General features: G+C 40.0%; 1 long non-coding RNA gene across 1 annotated transcript in view; it reads left to right on the top strand.

Annotated features, from left to right (window-relative positions):
* LOC118973283 (uncharacterized) overlaps positions 1-23508 on the top strand; it is an 81415-nt gene that overhangs the window by 51482 nt on the left and 6425 nt on the right. The window contains exons 3-6 of the long non-coding RNA XR_012121052.1: positions 557-588; positions 4680-4817; positions 8348-8455; positions 12650-15596. This is a non-coding gene — a long non-coding RNA (uncharacterized lncRNA). The remainder of the gene's footprint in view (positions 1-556; positions 589-4679; positions 4818-8347; positions 8456-12649; positions 15597-23508) is intronic.

The following is a 23508-nucleotide window of genomic DNA, read 5'->3' on the forward strand; positions in this document are numbered from 1 at the left end:
ATATTCAGGATGGTCTTTACATAGACCTAATTTTCAATTTGTACAATTGCTTAAGGTTGAAGGAAAGGTAAGACATAGACTTTCAATACCTTTTCTGCCAAATGAGAATTCAAAAAATTAGTGTCAGTGAGGTTGTAATATTAAAATATGACTTGAATTTTGGAAGAATACATTAATAGGAAATGCATATTCATTCTCCGATAGGTAAAATGCTTAATCCATTATTCCTAAACTTTTTTTTTGTTGTCTTATAATATTAGGTTGCTGATTCCATCTTATTAGAAAAGTGCTTTACAACACTTGAATAATACCTCATACAAATAATCTTTCTTGAGAATTTGTAGTAAACTAATGGCTTTCTAACAAAAATAGAAATAGGATTCATCTATCACTGTTTCAGATATGCTGCTTCCAGTCACAAGTAACAGAAATCCTAAATGAAACACACTAAACGACAAGGAAAAGTATGAATTCACAAGCAGAACGTTTGCTTTAGTTGATTCAGAAGCTCAACCATGTCATTAAGGACTTTGATTCTTTTCATCTCTTTGCACAGGTGTCCAAAATGCCAGCTTCATCTTCTATGAGGTAGGTATTAGCATTATCCACATTTTACAAATAAATAAACTATGGCCTTAAAATGATGCCCTCATGGTCCCTCATTTAAAGAGGGGGCAAATAGATTGTCACAATGAAAAAGGGAAACTTCCTCTTTGCAAAAGTCAGAAAAAGGATTAAAATAAAGCATGATTCTTAAGCCAGTGATACCTACCAGTAACAATCAGGGCCATATCATTTACATCCAATGGGGGAGACAGACACTAGCTTTCTGTTGCTTTCTATTATAAGAAAGGAAGAATTTTCACTGAAGTCTCTAATACACTTGTCTTTGTATCTTATTGCCCAGAATTGGGCCTCACATTCATTCTTCAACCAAACATCGGCAAGAGAGTGGTATTGTTTTAACTCAGTCAGACTCATCCTTGAGTCAGGGGCTAGTTTAACAAAGCACTGCTCCCGTCTAAGAGGCACAAATTCTGCATTGAGCAGAGGATGCGACCACTCCCTCCAACACTCTGCCTTCCTGACCTCCATGACATCACCCTTGTAGTTCGCCATCTGGTTCTCTAGTCCCCACTTCTCAGACTCCTCTTTAGGCTCCTCCTCTTCTTCCCTCCTTGTAAGTGTTGGAGTCACTGATGCCTCAATCCTCTGTTCTCTTTTTATTTCCCTCTAAATCTCTCCCTAGGTTATCTTATACCTATTCCCATGGCTTTGAAAATCACCCGAAGTTGATAATCATCCACTCAAAACCTTCTCCTGTGCTCCAGAGTAAAAAATCCAGCTTTATTCCATTTAGACACTCAGGGATTCATGTTTCTTGCATTTTGCATCTCCTCTTTTACCTACAACAGTGGCTGTCAAACTTGAGCATTGATCAGAATCACGTGGAGACTTGTTAGAACCCAAGCTGCTTGTCCTCATCTGCAGTTTCTGACTCAGTAGGTCTGGGTTGGTGCTAGACAGTCTGCATTTCTAACAAGTTTATGCTGATGCTATTGATCTGAGACAACACTTTGAGAACAAGTGTCCTCATATGAATATCCAAAGCTGAATCACTGCCAAAAAGAGGGTGCAGTCAGTGGGAAGGGGGGAAAAGAGAGGACAAGGAAGGTACATCCATTGTCTGAGGCACTGGCCTGAAAGTTTCATACATCACTCCCCTAACACTCTATTGGCTACACCCAAGTGGGAGTCTGATGGGGTGGGGTGGTCATTTACCCTGGCTGTGTTCTGGTGCTGCAAAAAGAAGAGAATGGTTTTGGTGGAGAGCTAGAAGTTTTCATCCCCCTCCAATCTTAAAATAGTGAATAAGCAGCCACACATGCTTTCTTTTATTTTCTCTAGTGCTCACCAAGGGTCTTCACACTTGCTTCCACTCTATTCTATGCCTGGGTTTTAATTTAAGAAGGTGATTGAGTAACAACACAGAGAAGCTGATGCCACAGAAAGGAGATTTTTTATTACTTACATTTCCCAAGACAAAGGGGCACACATACAACACAGGGCCAAGGGGGAAGTGCTAGGCTTGGGTCATGGGAGGGGAGAGCCTTGGCCAAAGCCATTATTGGGGTTTCCACAGGAAAGGCAGGACAAGTTAGAGGAAGCAGTTGAGGATTAGCTAGTTTGAATCATTCCATCGGACTTCAGGCCACAGCAGTGATCTCTAGTTGCCTGGTGTATGGCCTTGGGATGACCTAGAACAGGGGTAATACTGGCTTGGTGTGTGAGAACCCCATGAAGTGGGTATAGATTCAAGGTGGTCAGTTTGCTCCTAGGAGTGCTCATAGACCAGCCCTTTGCTATGCAGAGACTTGGCTAGCCCTGGGAAGGATAATCTTTCCCTTTGCCTAAAAGGCCCCCCAAGTGGTAAAACATCATAAAATGCAGAAAATAAAAAACATGAAGAATGCACACACACTCCTGTCTGCTCTGCACTCCTCTCTCCTCCATTCTCCTTCTTTGAATGAGTTTAAATGTCACCTCCATAGTGGGGTCCTTCCAGAAAGACTCAATCTTTAAGCAGACATCAATCTACTCCACAAATCCTTGTTTAATTCCTTCTTATCACTCATTACAATGTATAATTTTTTTTAATTTTTAAATTTAGTATCTGTCTCCCTTGTGAGGAGTCAGCTTTATCAGGACAAGAACCTGTATTACTCCTATACTACCTATCTGGGGAGACAATGTTTGTTGGTGACTCAAAACCATTCCCCTTCCCTTCATTTTTACTAGCAGAATCCCAGTTTAGTTCAGGTAAATTCTTGATCTCAGGGAAAAAATATGACTAGTGGTCTAGGGGCTGGCATGTAATCTGATTGTAGCCATTGAGATATGAGAAGTCTGGAAAATCTGTGAGTTGTGTGAGGATGTAAAGTCTGGAGTTGCAGCAGCCATATTGCACCCCTGAGGTAAAAGTCAAGAGAATTGCAGAGATATCAATCTTGAGATCTGACATCATTAAGCTGCTATACCCACCTAGCACTACCCATCAATTGTTAAGGGAGATAATAAGAACTGCTATATGTTTAAGTCACTTTCTGTTGAGGGGATTAGATGGAGCCACAAGTACTGTGCCTTAGCATACTGCTTGACATATAACAAGCAATCTGTTCCCAAATAATGCATGTATTTTCTTGTGTTGAATAAAAGACTATATGGCTAAGGTAAAATAAGAAAGGTTCTAGGCAGATATACAGATTTTTTAACCTACATAAAACACACAATTTTGTTTCTTTGGTTTAACTCAAGGGGGAGAGAAGTGAGTGAAGGGCACATATTACACAGACTGGTTATCTTTACTAGCCAGCTTATACAAATAGTCTTTCATTCACTTAAATAAAAAATGAGGACTTACTACTTTGAAAAGTACTACATTAAGAAGCCATATAGCATACCATCTGAAAATATAGGCCACTTAAATACTTAAATACAGTCACTTAAAATCTGATGATCTTAATGCAAGCCCCTAAATCTTTCTTAACTTTAGTTTGCTCCTCTTTATAAAGGAAATACTCACTTTTAAAAAGTTAGTGTCATGAGGTGACACAGGTAAAGACATGTTCAATGTCTTAATGCCTTGCTAATATTAAACACTCAATGGTTTTATAATTATTATCCAGTGTAGTTGACAAAATGGAACATGAAAGTGAAAAATATATACCTCCTTTCCCCAACTAAAATATCACAGAACGTTTAAATAATATAAAACAATGTGAGGAAAATCAAGGAAGGAAAGCTTTTTCTGTCTTGGATGATCAGGGATGATAGGAGAAGACATGTAATCCAGACTTTTAAGGAAAGGTTGCATTTTAACATGCAGAGATTAGCAGGAACGTGTGTGTCATGGTAGCTAGAAGAGGGAGAAATGATACACATATTACAGTCAATAAAATATAGGGAAAGGAGGACAGGAAAATACAGGCAGTTTGGGTAATGGCTGATAGGATAGCTTGGCACCAATATAGACTCTTGCAGAAGAGGCCCATGAGGAGCCCATGAAAGGGCCACATCACAGAGGGGTCTCAGTACCTAAGAAGGCTAGAGCTTGTTTGGCAGGCTGGAATTATTCACTGCCTCTCCACAACCGTTCCTTCCTTTAGTTTGCCTAGCTTTAGTGGATGTTGGCCACCAGCTCTGACAATGTAACACAAGTTTGAGCAATGAGCTGTTAAGGGAAATATACGGAGTGCTTCTGGAAAAAAAAAAAAAAAAAAGGAAAGATATACAAGGAGAAAATCATGTTGCTATCGACTTCTGCATCTGGTTCACCTTGCTGAAGTCATGCTGTGAATTCTGTTGTGTAGGGATGTAGGGCATAGAACTTCAGCAGCCATCATGGGTCCATGAGGAAAGATCTCTCCCAGATGCTGAGAATGACTAAGTGGGAGGATTCACGAAGCCCAGGTCTTTGATGACATGACTGAACTGTTGAATCAGGGCTGGGCCCATCTACTCTCAGATGACCAGTTAAGTAAGCTGTAGATATATGTAACTCCAGGGGGAACATCCCAGGGCAAAATTTCTTTGAAACCAAAATCAGTCAAAGGGAGAAATAAAGTTTAAGAAACCAGTTTAATTCTTATAAGCAGTTGTTCCATCTCTCTCTTGACCAGGCTGCAGAAGAAGGGAAAGCTCCATGCAACCTCTCCAGACCCGTTGCCAGCCCATGTAATTACCTATTGATATGGAGATGGACTACTTCTCTCCACCCCTTGGAAATACCTATTGATATGGAGATGTACTAAATCCAGGTGAGAGATTCTGGAAATTGCAATTTTGCCCACAATATATTATAGTTTAAGCAACTATTGGTCAGGTTTCCTATTATTTGTGGCCACACTATTCTAACTAAGGCTGAGAGGGATGTTTTTAGGAAGATTCATAAGGGATCAATGGGGATGGATTGATGCAGTGATGAAAATCAAGGCAATCAGTAGAAAAACATTGTCGGGCACCTCTTGTGTGGAATTTTTAAATTAAGAAGCACGTGTACAGCACTTAGAATGTACCAGACACTATGGAGCACTGTGCTCATTTAATTCCTATAAAACCTCCATGAGGTAAAGATGATCATTATTACCATTTTTCAACTGAAGAAACTGAGTCAAAGACAGGTGACACAATTTGCCTGACACAGAGGTAGTTGGTAGCAGAACATTTACCCAAGCAGTCTCACTCTGGAGTCTCTGCTCCTAAGCACTAAGACACCTTTAACTTACACACAAGGACTCACTTCTGTATAACAATTCAATGCGGAAAAGGCCACCATTATTGCCATTTTACAGAAGAGGAAACTGAAGCAGAGAGGTCAATTTAAGGTCACATATGTAACAAGGGCTGAAGCAGAAGGACAAGTCCAATTCTCCCAGATTCCAGAGTTCCAACCTTGATGCCAAATTCCAGTGAGAAGACTGCTCCAGACATCTGAATCAGAGGAGTGGCTTCAGAAATGTAAGGGGAGAAACTTATGCACGACAGATTGTGAAGACATGTCAGACAAGAATTAGGGGCTGATTGTATGTAAGGGGAACAACTGAAAGGTGATTCTGTTTTTTCAAAGTTAAATTAAAACACAGGGATACTAATTTTTAAAAAGGAAGTCTTGAAAATGAATCTTTTAAATTTGTATTGAGTGAACACTTCAAAATCGTTCTTAGCATAGCCAATGAGTTAGGGTCAACTCCAAATGCCGATATTAAGATTGTTAATATTAAACTATTATCTTAGTGGCACTTTTCTATGTTCACCTAAAAATGTGGTCCAGAAGGAGTGAGTAGGGAGGAGCCTCTTCTACTTAAACCTTTTGCAATTTAAGATCCTTGAGTCAATCCTCTAAACAAAACTACCTGATAACCCCCCTCCCCCAGAGGTAGGGTGGGACTATTTGCCCCCATCCCAGGCCTGTGCCACTGCCACTCAGAGTCTCCCTCAGTATAGGACACAAGGCATCATTTGTTTTAAGAACATGACATACGGTACTGCTGTGGAAGGGGTCTCATGACATGAACTATATTCACAGAGTCTCTGTGGGCTATTTCCTGGGCTTCCTTACCAGGACCCAGGTGCATCCTAGCTCCAATCCTTAATCACTCTGTTCTTTCCTCTTACAGAACCTAGAACCTAACTTCTAACCCTCATGCAGGTAATTTTTCTATGTTTCTACAGCCACTGAAGTTTCGCTCTAGGTCAAGGCTTTGGTTTGGGATTAGAATTACTTTTCTCATCTCCATCTGAAGCTCAATTTGGGGGCCTCCAGGAATTCAACTTGATTCATTCAATTAACTTACATTCAGCATTGACTAAGTGCCAGGCACCATGCTAGAAGCAGAAGGCCTATGGAAGTGGCCCTTCTTAAACAGGCACAGGAAACACAAGGGCATCTCTTTAAAAACGTGGATGTGCATGAAGTTGGTCTGGGGTGGGGCTTGAGAGCTTGTATTTCTGAACAGCTCCCAGCATGAGACCCATGCTGTTCCCAGGTGGCACTCATTTTGAATAGTAATAAAGGAAAATGGAAATATAAACAATTAAGTTCAAGCTATAAAGATTTATAGATGCTATGATAAATATGTGAGAAACTGAGGATGGAAAGAAGTTTCCCAAATTTCTCTGGTCTGTGCTGCTTCTTCAGTAACTCCCCCACCCCTACACTGCTCCTGATTCATTGCAGTATTTCTGGTCCTACTCTAAAACCTCTGCCATCAAATCCTACTCTAAATATTTGCTCAACACCCACTCACAACAAACAATTTTACTCCTGTGTCTACCAAAGGATCTCTCTACACAGCTATTTCCCTAATCTTCTTCCTTTGCTCCACTTAAATCTTTACAGAATTCTCTCTCTCTGGCCTCTAATTTCTCATCTTTGGTCCTCAGTCGCCACTTAGGAAATTCCATTTTCCAGGCATACAATGCCAAATTCTATGATCTCATCCTTATGAGCATTAATAGTGTATAAACATATACATGCTATAAATTTGCATTTATACGTTGATTTATTTGTATACTATAATAAGAATAGCTAACACTATAGAGGGCTTAAATATGCCAAGGACTGTAATATCTCATAAAAGCCTGAGAGATAACTAATATTGGCATATTTTCTGGATTGAATATAATTGAGACAGAGAGGTTAAAGTCACATTGCCATTAACTGGTGCATCCATAATTTGAATAGGACATCAGTATTAGGTCTTCAGAGAATGGTGCTGTTTAAAATAAAACTAGTTACCATACAATCTACTTAGTGGTCTGGTGATGCTGGGAATGTATGTTAAGCTTTCCTGTGGCATGAGAAATCTCCTCTGGAAGGAACTGGACATTTTCTTTGTTGCCTGTGAGTGGAAGGATGTAGAGGGAGATCTGGTGCCCAACAACTATATTTTCAAACCTGGTTAAAAGGCTGTAATATATGGCCCTCAACAAGTCACTTAAACTCTTAATTCAGCTGTGCCTTATACAGATCAGAGATTGACTTTTATGTGAAGCTTTAAGTTCTGATCAAGCCTTTCAGGTGAGAGTTTCAGAATGCAAATACAAATTTCAGTTTTATAAAATCGTCTGGGTTTAGCACGAAATCTGATCTCACCAGAGGATTGTATCATGTTGGGCTTTTTATGCTGTCACTATAATTGAATTGCTTTTTTGCCAAAAGGATTATTTTGAACTCATGGAAAACTACTTAAAAAAAAATGACAATGAAAGCCCAAAGGACATTCAATATGAAACCAAATTATTATAGCATTAAAGGATCTAACTTAAATCCATGAAGGAAAGAACATTCAAAGCAAGGTTTTAAGAACAAAATTCCTTCAGTTTCATGGCTCAGTGCATGTGCAGGACCACTTCGTTAAACATGCAGGAGGGAGTAGACACAGAGAAACTGTTTAACTGACAACTCCCATGGACCTCTGCTTAGATCAGCGAAGGAACTCAAAATATTGGTAACGGGAGCAGGATCATGAGGGAATGATCCTTTCTTTTCATTATTCTTCTTCTCCAGTCTTTCCTTTGTCCTTGGCATTTTCTTCAGCATACCTCCCAGAAGTGTGATCTTTTGGCCATCAAAATGAGATGACAAAAATGAGAGCCCATCTCAAGTGCTATTACAATGCCTTCACCTGACCTGATGACCTTGCACCCCTAGCCATCACTGCTTCCCAGATTCTGTCTCCTTATCTTCATTTTCTTTCTCTCTGTTAACAGTCTTTCTTTGTTATTTCATCTGGCACTTTATTAAGCCTCAGATATAATCCATTTCCTATGTTGATACCTTCACCAGATCTCTGTCCTACCCTGATGGTCATGTGCAGCTGTTTCATCATGCACGTGTGTGGGGTGAACTAACGTAAGTGGCAAGGACAGAGTTCCTGAGTTCCGGAGTCAGTGGGTGAGTAGCAGCATTTGTCTATTACATCAGATCATTCAAAGATCCTTGAATTTACCTATATGAGCTTCATATTGAGGCTAAAAACAAACGTTCCCTGGCTCTTCCTGTAACAAATTGAAGTAAATATTCTGGAGTCACTTTCATTCATACAGGATAACTCTTTTCTATAAGTTATAGTAACGTCAGTCAGCTCTCCCAGATTCTTTTCCTATGACAACTCGAGGGTGTCCCTGCTTTGCGTAGCTTCTGATATGTACATGGTGCAGGTGTTTATCCAGTGTTGGCAACAAGGCCTTCTCCTCTGAACTGTGTTCAGCAACATCTTTGGCTCAATCATGTACATAGTTTTGAAATTCAGAGCATCAGGCATAATTTATTCCTGTTCTTTCTCCCTTTGGAATCAAAACGTTCTGAAATTTGGTAATTCTTGTCGTAGTTTCAATTCAGAAAGTTAACCTTTTCTTTCTATTGTCCCTGCTACAGGAAAATCTAGGAGGGTGGAAAATCTACCTGATTCTATTCATTTAATATTAAATCTAGCTAAGTTTACAGAAATATGCTGATTAATTTTCATTACGTACAACTCTTTAGCTCTATATTCCCTTCTCCACCTATTTCAATTTATTCAAATGTTAATACAATGCAGTTCTGCACTTTTCCACAAGATGACACTATAACTTTCTGTATTTATCAAGCAGGGAGATACAATAGAATTCTAAATTTATAGTTAAATTACATAAATTATAGTTGAATGTTAAAGGGAATATAATAGCACAAAACTATATGATAATCTAATTTTCTTTAAGATATTTTAACTCCCTTTAAAAAAGTGATAAGTGAAAATAAGAATGAACTTAAGGAAATTTGTCTTTTTATTTCTCCCTTGTTTTTAACACCTATTAAATCAGGAAAGCATTTTTTTTCTTTTAGAATAACATGTTATGGTATTTTCACTAGTGCAAGATGCTAGACCTCTATTTAGCTTCTACTTTCTTGATCCAGTTTTTCTAATAATATAATAAACACTTACCTGGAGATCAACCATTCTGTTGTTACAAATATGAAAAATATCAGTTGCTTTGTTTTTTCAGAATTTTGGCCTAGAGGAAGAAACCACAGAACTGTTAGTTCAAATTGGGATCTTACTACCATCTATGTGTATGACCCTATATACAGAGAAGACATTTTTAAAAGAAGTTTTAGACGATGGAAGTGATAAAGGAAATATAAGAAAAAGTAAAGGGATATATAATCACTTAAATTCTTCTATGCCCAGGACCTGGTTAACGTTTATCAAGCTTTTACTCTTGCTAGTCACTATGCTAGATGTTTTCCATGGCTGAGCTCACAATTATCAAAGGCCTATGAGGTGGTCACTGTCATCATCCATATTTTACTTCAGAGGAACTGATGGTAAGATCATATATTCATTAATTTTTTCCTTCAACAAGTGAATATTGAGTGCCTACCATGTGACTTGAACATTTGAGCATAGCACCAGTGGAATTTAAACCCAGAATCTGCCAAGATCAAAGGCCAAGACTCCTTCACTTAATTACAGAGCTATAAAGAATAAATTTCTCAGATAAGCCTAACAGGCAAGCAAATGGTAAAAAGGGGGAAAAAATTCCATTATAAAATGAGTCAGCAAATTGACACACTACCACCACCTGCTCTTTGTGTTTTTCATAATGCTGATTTAAAGCTCCTCTATACAAGGTTCAACTTGGCCAGAATATGCTGCATATTCCATTGTACAACAATTCAACAACGGTTTCTTGAACACCTAATCCCTAGCAGAGTAAAAAAAAAAAAAAAAACTTGGCTAAAGATAGACCTAGAATGACTTCCCGTTAAGATGGTAGGCTAAGCAGATCCAGAAAATTCCTCTATCCTTCCAACAAGGACAACAAAATGAATCTCAATAAAACATTTAAATTTATTTTAATAGTATGTAGCCAACTTCGACACTAGAAAAAAAATGTCCAGGTTACATAAATGAAGAAAGGATTTAAAGGCTCAGAGTAAAAAGGAATTAAAGCTGCACTGTCCATGAGGCAGCAGATACCATAATAGGGACTTTAATACTTTGTGGAGATAAGACTTAAGGTACAGATCCAACAAACAGCAAGAACTCCACTCCCTGACTAAAGTGAGAAGGGAAGAAAGAATTGTTCTGCCATGAGGGCAATAAAGCCCTGAGATAGCCATCTGCCTGGAAATATGGAGGAAATAGTCACGTGGAAGAGTCAAATCTATGCTCAGATCAAAGGATCTAAATTCACACCACCCATGTTAGTTAGCTCAGAACCTCAGTAGAGGCAAGGTGAAACCAGCCCTCAGGGATGCCCCCTGGGCCCTGTGAAACTGCTAGTTAGGTTAACTCTTACCGAAGATGAACTCATAAGCAATAATTATATGAGCAAAGTTCACTGACAAACAAGAAAACTCACAGAGCCAACAGCATAGAGATTTCACACTGTGATGATAAACAAATCCTAGGGGAACTTAATACAAACATGTTTTAAATGTTTAAAGAGATAGAACATACATGTTTTTAAGTGAGCAGACCATTAAAGGTGAAAGAAGTTGGACCATTAAAAAAATCATAGAAAAGAAACAATAGTCATTTAAAAAAATTCAATCGACTTGTTAAGTAACATACAGCAGAGGAGAAAATTAGTGACATGAAAGATAAATCTCTGGAAGTAATCCAGAACACAGCACTGAGAAATAAAAAGATGTAAGACATGAAAGAAGAGTTAAGAGAAGTGGAAGATAAAATGAAAATCTCTGGCTATGAAGAGCAAATGGCTAAAAAATTTCCAGAAGTGAAAAAAGACATGAGACTCATACTAAGGAAGCACACATTATTGTGAATAAGATAAATAAAAACAAATTCATTCTTAAACACAAAGTACAACTGCAGGATAATGTAATCACATGTAAAAATCATGAGAAAATCTTGGAAGCAATAGAGAAAAGACAAATGAACTTTCAGAATTGACAATCCACATGAGCTGACTTTTTATCAGCAAAAGAAGATAGATTTTAAAAAGTAAAATGTCCCAAGAGACAATAATTGTACTGAGTTCAATTATATTCTAAAGTGAGGGCAAATTATAGACACTTCCAGATTTATTTATAACATCTGAAAGAAGTATAAGTTGGCCAACGTTTTCTTCCTGCACAAGCATGGTTTTCTTTTGAATTAAAAACTTGCCCTAAGTGGAGGTGAGAGCTGGCAAGCCCAGTGAAGCCCACTTCTGGCTAAGGGAATGTGTAACGGGTCAAGTACTGGGAACATGGCCTGTCCTGCTGAAAGAGGTTGTTGGCTGCTCTCCTAAGAAACCTTGGGTTCGTGAGTGAACAAGCAGATTTGAAGCAAACAAATTTTTGTGTCAGAACTAGAGGGCCAGAGGGCCATAGATTTTCAGACTTCGAAATGTCATCAGTAAAGGTTCATCTCACATTTTTTGTTTAACTATTAGAGCTCTGGGGAGAAGGGTGTTCCTGGCCCCAGGTGAATCCACCAATGAAACCAGTGAAACCAGAATAAGTCAAGGGAAAGGGTAGGTTGAGAGAAGCTGTTTTTATTGCTCACAGCTTGCTCGAATTTGCTGGCCAGGCTGGGCACTGCCCATCTCCGCCAGCCATGGCTCACTGAGCAGCCGCAGTGAGCTCTCTATTTCCCAGCTGCCCCTTCCAGGAGGAACTCCATGGGCAGGTCCTTGGTGACTGGCAGATGCCAGACCAATTACATACCAGGAACAGAGGGGAGGAAAAATGCATTTTTTCTCCACCCCTTGCCACAGATCACCAGGAGGCTCTGCAGTGGTAAACACCTATTGATATGTAAATGGATAAGGCCAGGCAGGAAATTCTGGAAACTCTGTGATTTACCCCACAGCTATATATGCAACACATTTATTCTTCTCCAGCTGCCATGCCTATCCTTGCAGCAGGGGTAGATAGGGGAAATGTAACTTTTGGCATTTTAATTTGCAAGCCAGCCAATTCTTCCCTGTGTGGTTCTGTCCTATGCATTGCAGGGCATTTGGCATCCCTGGTCTCTACTCGCTTGTAGCCAGTAAGACTCCCACACATATCAATTATTTTGGCAACTAAAAATTCGGTTATATCTTTGGAGGACCACTTCCACTTCACTGCAGACGAATTGCTTTTCTTTTCCAGGCACCACCAGAGCTACCATCAACAGAGTGCTTATCTAAAGACATGTTGTAATTGCCTGCATCCCCCTTTGTCTTATCACCTACCCAGTTAAACAAAGATGGTTGTAACCAGAACAGCAGATTTGTTCTGATTGATGTTAATTCCCAATCTCAATCCAATTAGCGCCAATGCAATCTATAAAATACAAATAATGTTCCCTAATTAATCAGTCATATTAAAGTCAACTCAGATTATGAAAACTCATGTTCTAGCAGAAAGGCTTAGAGCCCTGTCACCTCTGCACTGTTTCTGTCTCATCCATTGAAAAATCCCTCAGCTTGTTCTTAATTCTGGGCCCTGAGTAAAAATCCCCTCAAACTCCTACCCATACTCCCTATTTGCACCTAGAAATTCAAACTCAGATTCAGACTGTATGAAATATATTAGGTCAGAAGTCTGGGGAAATCAGTATTTAAAGCCCATCTAAATGTCAGTGAGAAAATCTGGGAAAAGTAGCATTACTTCCCTCCTGGAGACAGAGCACATTCAAAACCATAAATAAATAACAGGCAAAAGAAACAAAATGCTTCCTGCTGACCCCCTAATCCCAGGCATAGCTAAATTAGGCATGAATGTATCCAAGGAGAACCTAGATATGGTGTGTTCTCTTGGCTTCTTTTCCGGATATGGGGTAGATCTTCAAACAGGAAACCAGTCTACTCTTTTTAAAAAAGTATATTCTCATGAAGATAAACGTTTTCTCCTATTAAAGAATAGAGTGAGAAAAATGTGATCAGTAAAATCTGTAACAATGTGATGAGGCAAGAGCTTGGTTTATGCTTCCGAGTCGTGCTGAGACTGTGAAGCTGTGGCACGGAGGCAGACAACGCACGGGGGCCTCTGTAAGCGCAGGGAGGCGTCGGACTGACCCGAGGCCCAGGAAAAACCCTCCAAAGGAGCGACAATGGACAAGGCAGCCGCCCTGAGAAGCGGCAGCCCCCAATTCTGGGCTCCACAGGTAAGGCAAGTCCAGGGAAACTGTGTGGGAGAGCAAAACTGCCAAGGAAAAAGGAAGACCAAAGGAAATCATGCCTACATCCAGGACATTAGCACCTCAGACATCGGAGAGCGAGTAATATCCAACAACTCATTCTTTCATCCATCCATCATTCATTCAACAAGTTTTTACGGAACTGCCGTTATGTGGTGCTGTGCAGGGTGCTGCACAAAGATGACATGAGAAAACCCCTGTTCTTCAGGGTTTGCTGAAGAAGACTGGCCAATAAACAAAAAGACACAGAACAGTGTGATAAAGTGCCATAGCAGAGTACAGGTTGCTGTGGGAATATAGGGGAGAAAAATGGTCCTCTTTTTCCCGGGGTCATAAAGAAGGCTGTATCTTTATTGGGTGAACAGAAAGCCTCAGTCACAGAAGCACAGGACAGGATGCTGAAGCATAGGAACTGCAGTGAGTTCATGACGGTCACAACCCAGGTTGCCTGTGGGACAGGGTGAGGGATGAGGATAGAGAGGTGGGCACAGGTCTGTCTAGGAAAGATTTGTGTCATGATAAGGAGCCTTGACTTTATGTTGTAAGAAATACAGAGGAAGTAGAGGATTCTAAACATGGAAAATATGTCCAACACTCATTAATGAACTACACAACAGCCATTCCCAGCTTCCCTCTTCCTTGCCCATCTTCCTGTCTAGAAGCTGAAAAATGCTAGGTATTCATTCGTCTCATCTCCCTTGCAGCTTAAATAGCCACAGGATCCAGTTCTGGTCAATGTGACATACGGGGAGGTCTGGTAGGTAGGCCTCTAGGGAAGACATTTCCCCCCTGATAAAAGCCGACAGGCAGGTGAGAGAACTCTCACCACCCTGGCCACATCCTTGTTTCTTGTCCTTTAATTCTGAGACCTGAAGACATGATGCCTGCTGCCACAGAGAAAACTAGTGAATCCCAGAAACATCAACCAAATGCCCTAAAATTTGGAGCTGCCGGTCTACTCTCCTAATTACATGTATCCAGGCTTTTGTTAACATACACAATATTCTTATGGTTAAACCACTGTCAGCTGGAGTTTTCTATAACATGAAGCCTGAAGCACTCCTGTTACAGAGAGTACATTATTATGAATATAAAATGTGGTATCATAAACTAGGTCAAGCTTATTCTAGAATTTACTGAGGACTCTAAATCAGTATTCTACTAGCTGCTAAACAACATTTTGGTTGTTTTGCCTGCTTTGATTAAGTTTATGGTGTAGGCTTATTTTCATCTGATCTATGATTTTCCAAATATTCAACTCTAGCTCATGTATACACTGTAATTCAAGTAGAACCCAACTATGTTGCTCCTGATAAAGCAGTAATTTTGGCCAAAAAGTTGTTTGTACAAGGACACTTCATTGGTAATGGGGTCACTACTGGCTGTGTGATTTTTTTAACTTACTAATGCTATCAGGATATCATAAAATTACATATGACTACATAAGCTTAAATATGAAATCAACCTTATATGCCTCTTCTAACATAGGCAGTTCATCTGTGTCAGGAAATACAGGTGTCTCCGAGTTCCCTCTTTCCTCATTCACAGAAGCATTCTCTATGCTGCACGGGACACCAGGTGGGCCTTACCCTTCCCTAAAATGCCTGTCAAAAGTTGCTCGCACTGGGACTGCCTGACAACACTGCTAACCACCACTAGGGACTCTCCCCAGTGTCTCCTCCAGAGGCTGATGCCATCTTCCAGGAGACCACAGTGGGTATTTTGGTCTCTTCTGACAAGTCCATCACACTGTGTGAGTATCTGCAAATCTCTTTACTGGGGCACAAGCAGGGAATGGATAAGTTTCTAGCTAACATGAAGTCTTTTATTTTGGTATCAGAAGGAAAAGCACTCAAGTTGTCTACCCCTTCCCAAGGAGGCCAGCCTTACTTCATAGCCTGCCTCTCCTGCCTAAAGGTGAGTCAGGCCATCTTCTTTTGGTCTCTGTCTGGAACTCCACTCCCTTCTCCTGGGAACATGCCATATCTTTGCATAGTAAGAGACCCTGTTTCCATGTTCTTTCCCTCTTGCCATTACACAGTACCCCAAATATTCAGTCAGGTAATTAAGATTATATTCCATTACCATGTGTGAAAGTGGATATGGATTTAATAATAGTATTTATCTCTCAGAGTGGCTAGGAGGATTAAGTAATAGATAGCTCAAAGCTGATAACAGTGACTGGCACACAAAAATTGCTATGGAGAAGTTTGTTTTAAAAAAATTATGTGGGACTTCAGCATTTTATTAAAAAATAATAATAATAAGGGAGAAATGGAGGCGGAGCCAACATGGCGGCGTGAGTAGGACAGTGGGAATCTCCTCCCAAAAACATATATATTTTTGAAAATACAACAAATACAACTAATCCTAAAAGAGAAACCAGAAGACACAGGACAACAGCCTGACTACATCGACACGTGCGAGAGACCAGCGCCTGGTGAAAGGGGTAAGATACAAGCCCCGGCCGGCGAGACCCCAGCACACCTCCCCCCAGCTCCCGGAGGGAGGGAGAGGGAGCCCAGGACTGCTAAACACCCAGCCCCAGCCACCCGCACCAGAGTGCAGACACAGTGCATGCGTGGAGGGCTGGAAACTAGGGAAATAGGGCAGTAAGACCTCTGAGCAGGTGCCGAAGCTGATGCCCCTGTGACAAAGAAAAGCCAGTGCTCTTTGAAAGTCTTAAAGGGACAGGGATTTAACAGCTAGATGGAAACAACACAGGTCACAGCCCAGTGGCTGGAAATTACAGGGAAAACTGGGTGCACTAACCCCCTGGGCAACAGCTCTGAGACCCCTCACGGAGGTAAACAGCCAAACAGCCACTCCCCCATCCATTACCCCTCCCGGCACTGCGAAAGCAGAGAAACAGCCTAAGGCAAAACACGCCCACAGAAAGGCAGAAAGGAAAATTCCTACACTTCGGCCAGGCAACACACAAAGACCCAGCCTACACGCAATTACCCAACACAAGCCACTAGGGGTCGAAGTTGTCCCAGTAAAGAAAGGCCAGTAGCAAGTGAAAAGTTTGGCCCTCCTAGCTGACAGTCAATAGCACCTGTCAATATGAAAAGGCAAAAAAATATGATCCAGACAAGAGTAACCCAGACAGCTTCGGCATCTGCTACATCTTCCCCGGAGAAGGAACCGGGGGAGATAGATTTAGCCAGTCTTCCTGAAAAATAATTCAAAAAAAAGTCATAACCATGCTGATGGACTTGCAGAGAAATATGCAAGAACTAAGGAAGGAGAATACAGAAATAAAACAAGCTCTGGAAGGACTTCAAAACAGAATTGATGAAATGCAAGAGACCATTAATGTCTAGAAAACAGAGAACAGGAGCACAGAGAAGCTGATGCAGAGAGAGATAAAAGGATCTCCAGGAATGAAAGAATTCTGAGAGCTCAGTGACCAATCAAAAAGGAACCATATACGCATTATAGGAATACCAGAAGAAGAAGAGAGAGAAAAAGGGGTAGAAAGTGTCTTTGAAGAAATAATTGCCGAAAACCTCTCCAAACTAGGGGAAGAAATGGCCTCTCAGACCACAGAGGTACACAGAACTCTCATGAGAAGGGATCCAAGGAGGGAAACACCAAGGCACATAATAATTAAAATGGCAAAGATCAAAGACAAGGACAAAGTATTAAAGGCAGCCAGAGAGAAAAAAAAGGTTACCTACAAAGGAAAACCCATCAGGCTATCATCAGACTTCTCAACAGAAACCCTACAGGCCAGAAGAGAATGGCATGATATACTTAATGCAATGAAACAGAAGGGCCTCGAACCAAGACTACTGTATCCAGCACGAATATCATTTAAATATGAAGGAGGGATTAAACAATTTCCAGATAAGCAAAAGTTGAGGGAATTTGCCTCCCACAAACCACCTCTTCAGGGCATCTTACAGGGACTGCTCTAGATGGGAGCACTCCTAAAAAGAGCACAGAACAAAACACCCAACATATGAAGAAGGGAGGAGGAGGAATAAGAAGGGAGAAAAATAAAGAATCATCAGACCGCGTGTATAATAGCTCAACAAGCGAGTTAAGTTAGACAGTAAGATAGTAAAGAAGCGAACCCTGAACCTTTGGTAACCACAAACTTAAAGCCTGCAATGGCAATAAGTTCATACCTTTCAATAATCACCCTAAATGTAAATGGACTGAATGCACCAATCAAAAGACACAGAGTAATAGAATGGATAAAAAAGCAAGATCCATCCATATGCTGCTTACAAGAGACTCACCTCAAACCCAAAGACATGCACAGACTTAAAGTCAAGGGATGGAAAAAGATATTTCAGGCAAACAACAAAGAGAAGAAAGCAGGTGTTGCAATTCTGGTATCAGACAAGACAGACTTCAAAATAAAGAAAGTAACAAAAGACAAAGAAGGACATTACATAATGATAAAGGGCTCAGTCCAACAAGAGGATATAACCATTATAAATATATATGCACCCAATACAGGAGCACCAACATACCTGAAACAAATACTAAGAGAACTAAAGGAGGAAATAGAATGCAATGCATTCATTCTAGGAGACTTCAACACACCACTTACTCCAAAGGACAGATCCACCAGACAGAAAATAAGTAAGGACACAGAGGCACTGAACAACACACTAGAACAGATGGACCTAATAGACATCTACAGAACTCTACATCCAAAAGCAACAGGATACACATTCTTCTCAAGTGCACATGGAACATTCTCGAGAATAGACCACATACTAGGCCATAAAAAGAGCCTCAGCAAATTCCAAAAGATTGAAACCCTACCAACCAACTTTTCAGACCACAAAGGCATAAAACTAGAAATAAACTATACAAAGAAAGCAAAAAGGCTCACAAACACATGGAGGCTTAACAACACGCTCTTAAATAATCAATGGATCAGTGACCAAATCAAAATGGAGATCCAGCAATATATGGAAACAAATGACAACAACACTAAGCCCCAACTTCTGTGGGACACAGCAAAAGCAGTCTTAAGAGGAAAGTATATAGCAATCCGAGCATATTTAAAAAAGGAAGAACAATCCCAAATGAAAGGTCTAATGTCACAATTATCGAAATTGGAAAAAGAAGAACAAATGAGGCCTAAGGTCAGCAGAAGGAGGGACATAATAAAGATCAGAGAAGAAATAAATAAAATTGAGAAGAATAAAACAATAGCAAAAATCAATGAAACCAAGAGCTGGTTCTTCGAGAAAATAAACAAAATAGACAAGCCTCTAGCCAGACTTATTAAGAGGAAAAGAGAATCATCACAAATCAACACTATCAGAGATGAGAAAGGAAAAATCACGACAGACCCCACAGAAATACAAAGAATTATTAGAGAATACTATGAAAACCTATATGCTAACAAGCTGGGAAACCTAGGCGAAATGGACAACTTCCTAGAAAAATACAACCTTCCAAGACTGACCCAGAAAGAAACAGAAAATCTAAACAGACCAATTACCAGCAACAAAATTGAAGCGGTTATCAAAAAACTACCAAAGAACAAAACCCCCAGGCCAGACGAATTTACCTCAGAATTTTATCAGACATACAGGGAAGACATAATACCCATTCTCCTTTAAGTTTTCCAAAAAATAGAAGAGGAGGGGATACTCCCAAACTCATTCTATGAAGCTAACATCACCCTAATACCAAAACCAGGCAAAGACCCCACCAAAAAAGAAAACTACAGACGAATATCCCTGATGAACGTAGATGCAAAAATACTCAACAAAATATTAGCAAACCGAATTCAAAAATACATCAAAAGGATCGTACACCATGACCAAGTGGGATTCATCCCAGGGATGCAAGGATGGCACAACATTTGAAAGTCCATCAACATCATCCACCACATCAACAAAAAGAAAGACAAAAACCACATGATCATCTCCATAGATGCTGAAAAAGCATTTGACAAAAGTTCAACATCCATTCATGATAAAAACTCTCAGCAAAATGGGAATAGAGGGCAAGTACCTCAACATAATAAAGACCATCTATGAAAAACCCACAGCCAACATTATATTGAACAGCGAGAAGCTGAAAGCTTTTCCTCTGAGATCGGGAACTAGACAGGGATGCCCACTCTCCCCACTGTTATTTAACGTAGTACTGGAGGTCCTAGCCACGGCAATCAGACAAAACAAAAAAAATACAAGGAATCCAGATTGGTAAAGAAGAAGTTAAACTGTCACTATTTGCAGATGACATGATACTGTACATAAAAAACCCTAAAGACTCCACCCCAAAACTACTAGAACTGATATCAGAATACAGCAAAGTTGCAGGATACAAAATCAACACACAGAAATCTGTGGCTTTCCTATACACTAACAATGAACCAACAGAAAGAGAAATCAGGAAAACAACTCCATTCACAATTGCATCAAAAAAATAAAATACCTAGGAATAAACCTAACCAAAGAAGTGAAAGACTTATACTCCGAAAACTACAAGTCACTCTTAAGAGAAGTTAAAGGGGACACTAACAGATGGAAACGCATCCCATGCTCGTGGCTAGGAAGAATTAATATCGTCAAAATGGCCATCCTGCCCAAAGCAATATGCAGATTTGATGCAATCCCTATGAAACTACCAGCAACATTCTTCAATGAACTGGAACAAATAATTCAAAAATTCATATGGAAACACCAAAGACCCTGAATAGCCAAAGCAATCCTGAGAAAGAAGAATAAAGTAGGGGGGATCTCACTCCCCAACTTCAAGCTCTATTATAAAGCCATGGTAATCAAGACAATTTGGTACTGGCACAAGAACAGAGCCACAGACCAATGGAACAGACTAGAGAATCCAAACATTAACCCAGACATATATGGTCAATTAATATTTGATAAAGGAGCCATGGACATACAATAGCGAAATGAGTCTCTTCAACAGATGGTGCTGGAAAAACTGGACAGCTACATGTAGGAGAATGACACTGGACCATTGTCTAACCCCATATACAAAAGTAAACTCAAAATGGATCAAAGACCTGAATGTAAGTCATGAAACCATTAAACTCTTGGAAAAAAACATAGGCAAAAACCTCTTAGACATAAACATGAGTGACCTCTTCTTGAACATATCTCCCTGGGCAAGGAAAACAACAGCAAAAATGAACAAGTGGGACTATATTAAGCTGAAAAGCTTCTGTACAGCAAAAGACACCATCAATAGAACAAAAAGGAACCCTACAGTATGGGAGAATATATTTGAAAATGACACATCCGATAAAAGCTTGACATCCAGAATATATAAAGAGCTCACATGCCTCAACAAACAAAAAACAAATAATCCAATTAAAAAATGGGCAGAGGAACTGAACAGACGGTTCTCCAAAAAAGAAATACAGATGGCCAACAGACACATGAAAAGATGCTCCACATCGCTAATTATCAGAGAAATGCAAATTAAAACTACAATGAGGTATCACCTCACACCAGTAAGGATGGCTGCCATCCAAAAGACAAACAACAACAAATGTTGGCGAGGCTGTGGAGAAAGGGGAACCCTCCTACACTGCTGGTGGGAATGTAAATTAGTTCAACCATTGTGGAAAGCAGTATGGAGGTACATGAAAATGCCCAAAATAGACTTACCATTTGACCCAGGAATTGTACTCCTAGGAATTTACCCTAAGAATGCAGCAATCAAGTATGAGAAAGACCAATGCACCCCTATGTTTATCGCAGCACTATTTACAATAGCCAAGAATTGGAAGCAACCTAAATATCCATTGATAGATGAATGGATAAAGATGTGGTACATATACACAATGGAATACTACTCAGCGATAAGAAAAGGGCAAATCCTACCATTCCGAGCAACATGGATGGAGCTGTAGGGTATTGTGCTCAGTGAAACAAGCCAAGCGGAGAAAGAGAAATACCAAGTGATTTCACTCATCTGTGGAGTATAAGAACAAAGGAAAAACTGAAGGAACAAAATAGCAGCAGAATCACAGAACTCAAGAATGGACTAACAGGTACCAAAGGGAAAGGGACTGGGGAGGATGGGTGGGTAGGGAGGGCTAAGGGAGGGGGAGAAAAAGGGGGGTATTAAGATTAGCATGCATGGGGGGTGGGAGAAAGGGGAGAGCTGTACAACACAGAGAAGACAAGTAGTGATTCTACAACATTTTGCTACGCTGATGGACAGTGATTGTAAAGGGGTATATAGGGGGTCCTGGTATAGGGGAGAGCCTTGTAAACAAAATATTTGTCATGTAAGTGTAGATTAATGATAAAAAAAAAACAGTTCCTGTTTGGTGACCTCCAATGAGTTCTACACAATGATATAAAGGGCATATAAAAGTGTAGGCATAGGGTCTGTTTGTGTTTATACAGAGGATCAAAGCCTAATTTGGCTACCCCGAAAATGAACTAAGATATGATATGAAAAAGAACTTCCAACATCAGCACTCTTGGGAAGACTCATGCCAGAAGATGACCATCAAAAAACCCCAACAAAGATCCATGCACTGCTACAGGTGTAGATGCACTCATCCCGCCAGTTCCTGGACTTGCCATGGGAATGAAGAAGGAGATATCTAAGCTGGCCTGTGCATACAGCAAAACAACAAATTTGACTGGATCTAAACTGTTGGAACTCAACCAAGAATTAGGAGAAGTACAAATTGTAGCGCTCCAAAATCTTACAACTACAGACTATTTACTGTTAAAAGAACATATGGGATGTGAACAGTCCCCAGGAATGGGTTGTTTTAATTTGTCTGATTTCTCTCAGACTGTTCAAGTTCAGTTGGACAATATTCACCATATTATAGATAATTTTTCACAAATGCCTAAGGTGCCTAACTGGTTTTCTTGGTTTCACTGGACATGGCTGGTAATTACAGGTATGCTTTGGTTACGTAACTGTACTCCTATTATGTTAATGTGTTTGTGCAATTTAATTAGTAGTTTAAAACCTATACATGCTGAAGTTACTCTACAAGAAGGTATGTCAAAGAAATAATCAATCTTCCCAGTTTTTCTTCCACCTGCTACTTCTATAGCTTTTCTTCTTCCTTCCTAATTATAACCCTTAAGTAGAATTCGTTCCTCATATCGAATTTACTGAGTATCACAATTCTTCCAAGTGGTAAATACACCTCAAGACAAATGCTGGGCATAGAAGCCACAGGGCATAAATATGCAAAGAAGTAAAAACTAACCTTTTCAAACAATAAGGCTTCTCTCTCACTTACCAACTTAACATTTCCCTGTATGGCCCCGGAAGATGACTGGTTAGCCAGAGACGGGTAAGATTCCTCAAGGGAGGTACAACCTAAGACAGGCACAGTTGCAGGGGGGCCATCAGGTGAGAAAATGGGGATCAACAGAGGTGAGGCTTAGAACCCCCCCCCCCCCCATTCTGACAGAAATCTTCTGCATACGTGGATGCTTTATTGCCCTTGTCTGGCTTGGATTAACACATAGTCTACAGGCACACACCTGATCATCTACATTTGCTCTCTTGCTCTCTTACAACACTAAACTATGTTTTCTACCTTTATCTTGTATCTACCTACCACTTCAGCATTTTATTAAAAATAATAATAATAAAGGGAGAAATGTGGTATCCACATATAAATCAAGTATAAAAATCAAATGAATATTCACATTTGAACTGACTGTTTATAGTTCATAATGCATGATCAAAACCAAAAGCCTCTGTGATGACTGCCCTTGTAATGTTCACCATGTAACTTATTCACTATGTAAGAATTTGTTCTCCATGTAAGAACTTGTTTGTTATGCTTCAGAAGATTGGAGACTGACGAAAATTAGGCTTGGGGTGGATTAATGAT

The sequence above is a fragment of the Manis javanica genome, chromosome 9, assembly GCF_040802235.1.
Source record: "Manis javanica isolate MJ-LG chromosome 9, MJ_LKY, whole genome shotgun sequence".
In the NCBI taxonomy this organism is placed as follows: domain Eukaryota; kingdom Metazoa; phylum Chordata; class Mammalia; order Pholidota; family Manidae; genus Manis; species Manis javanica.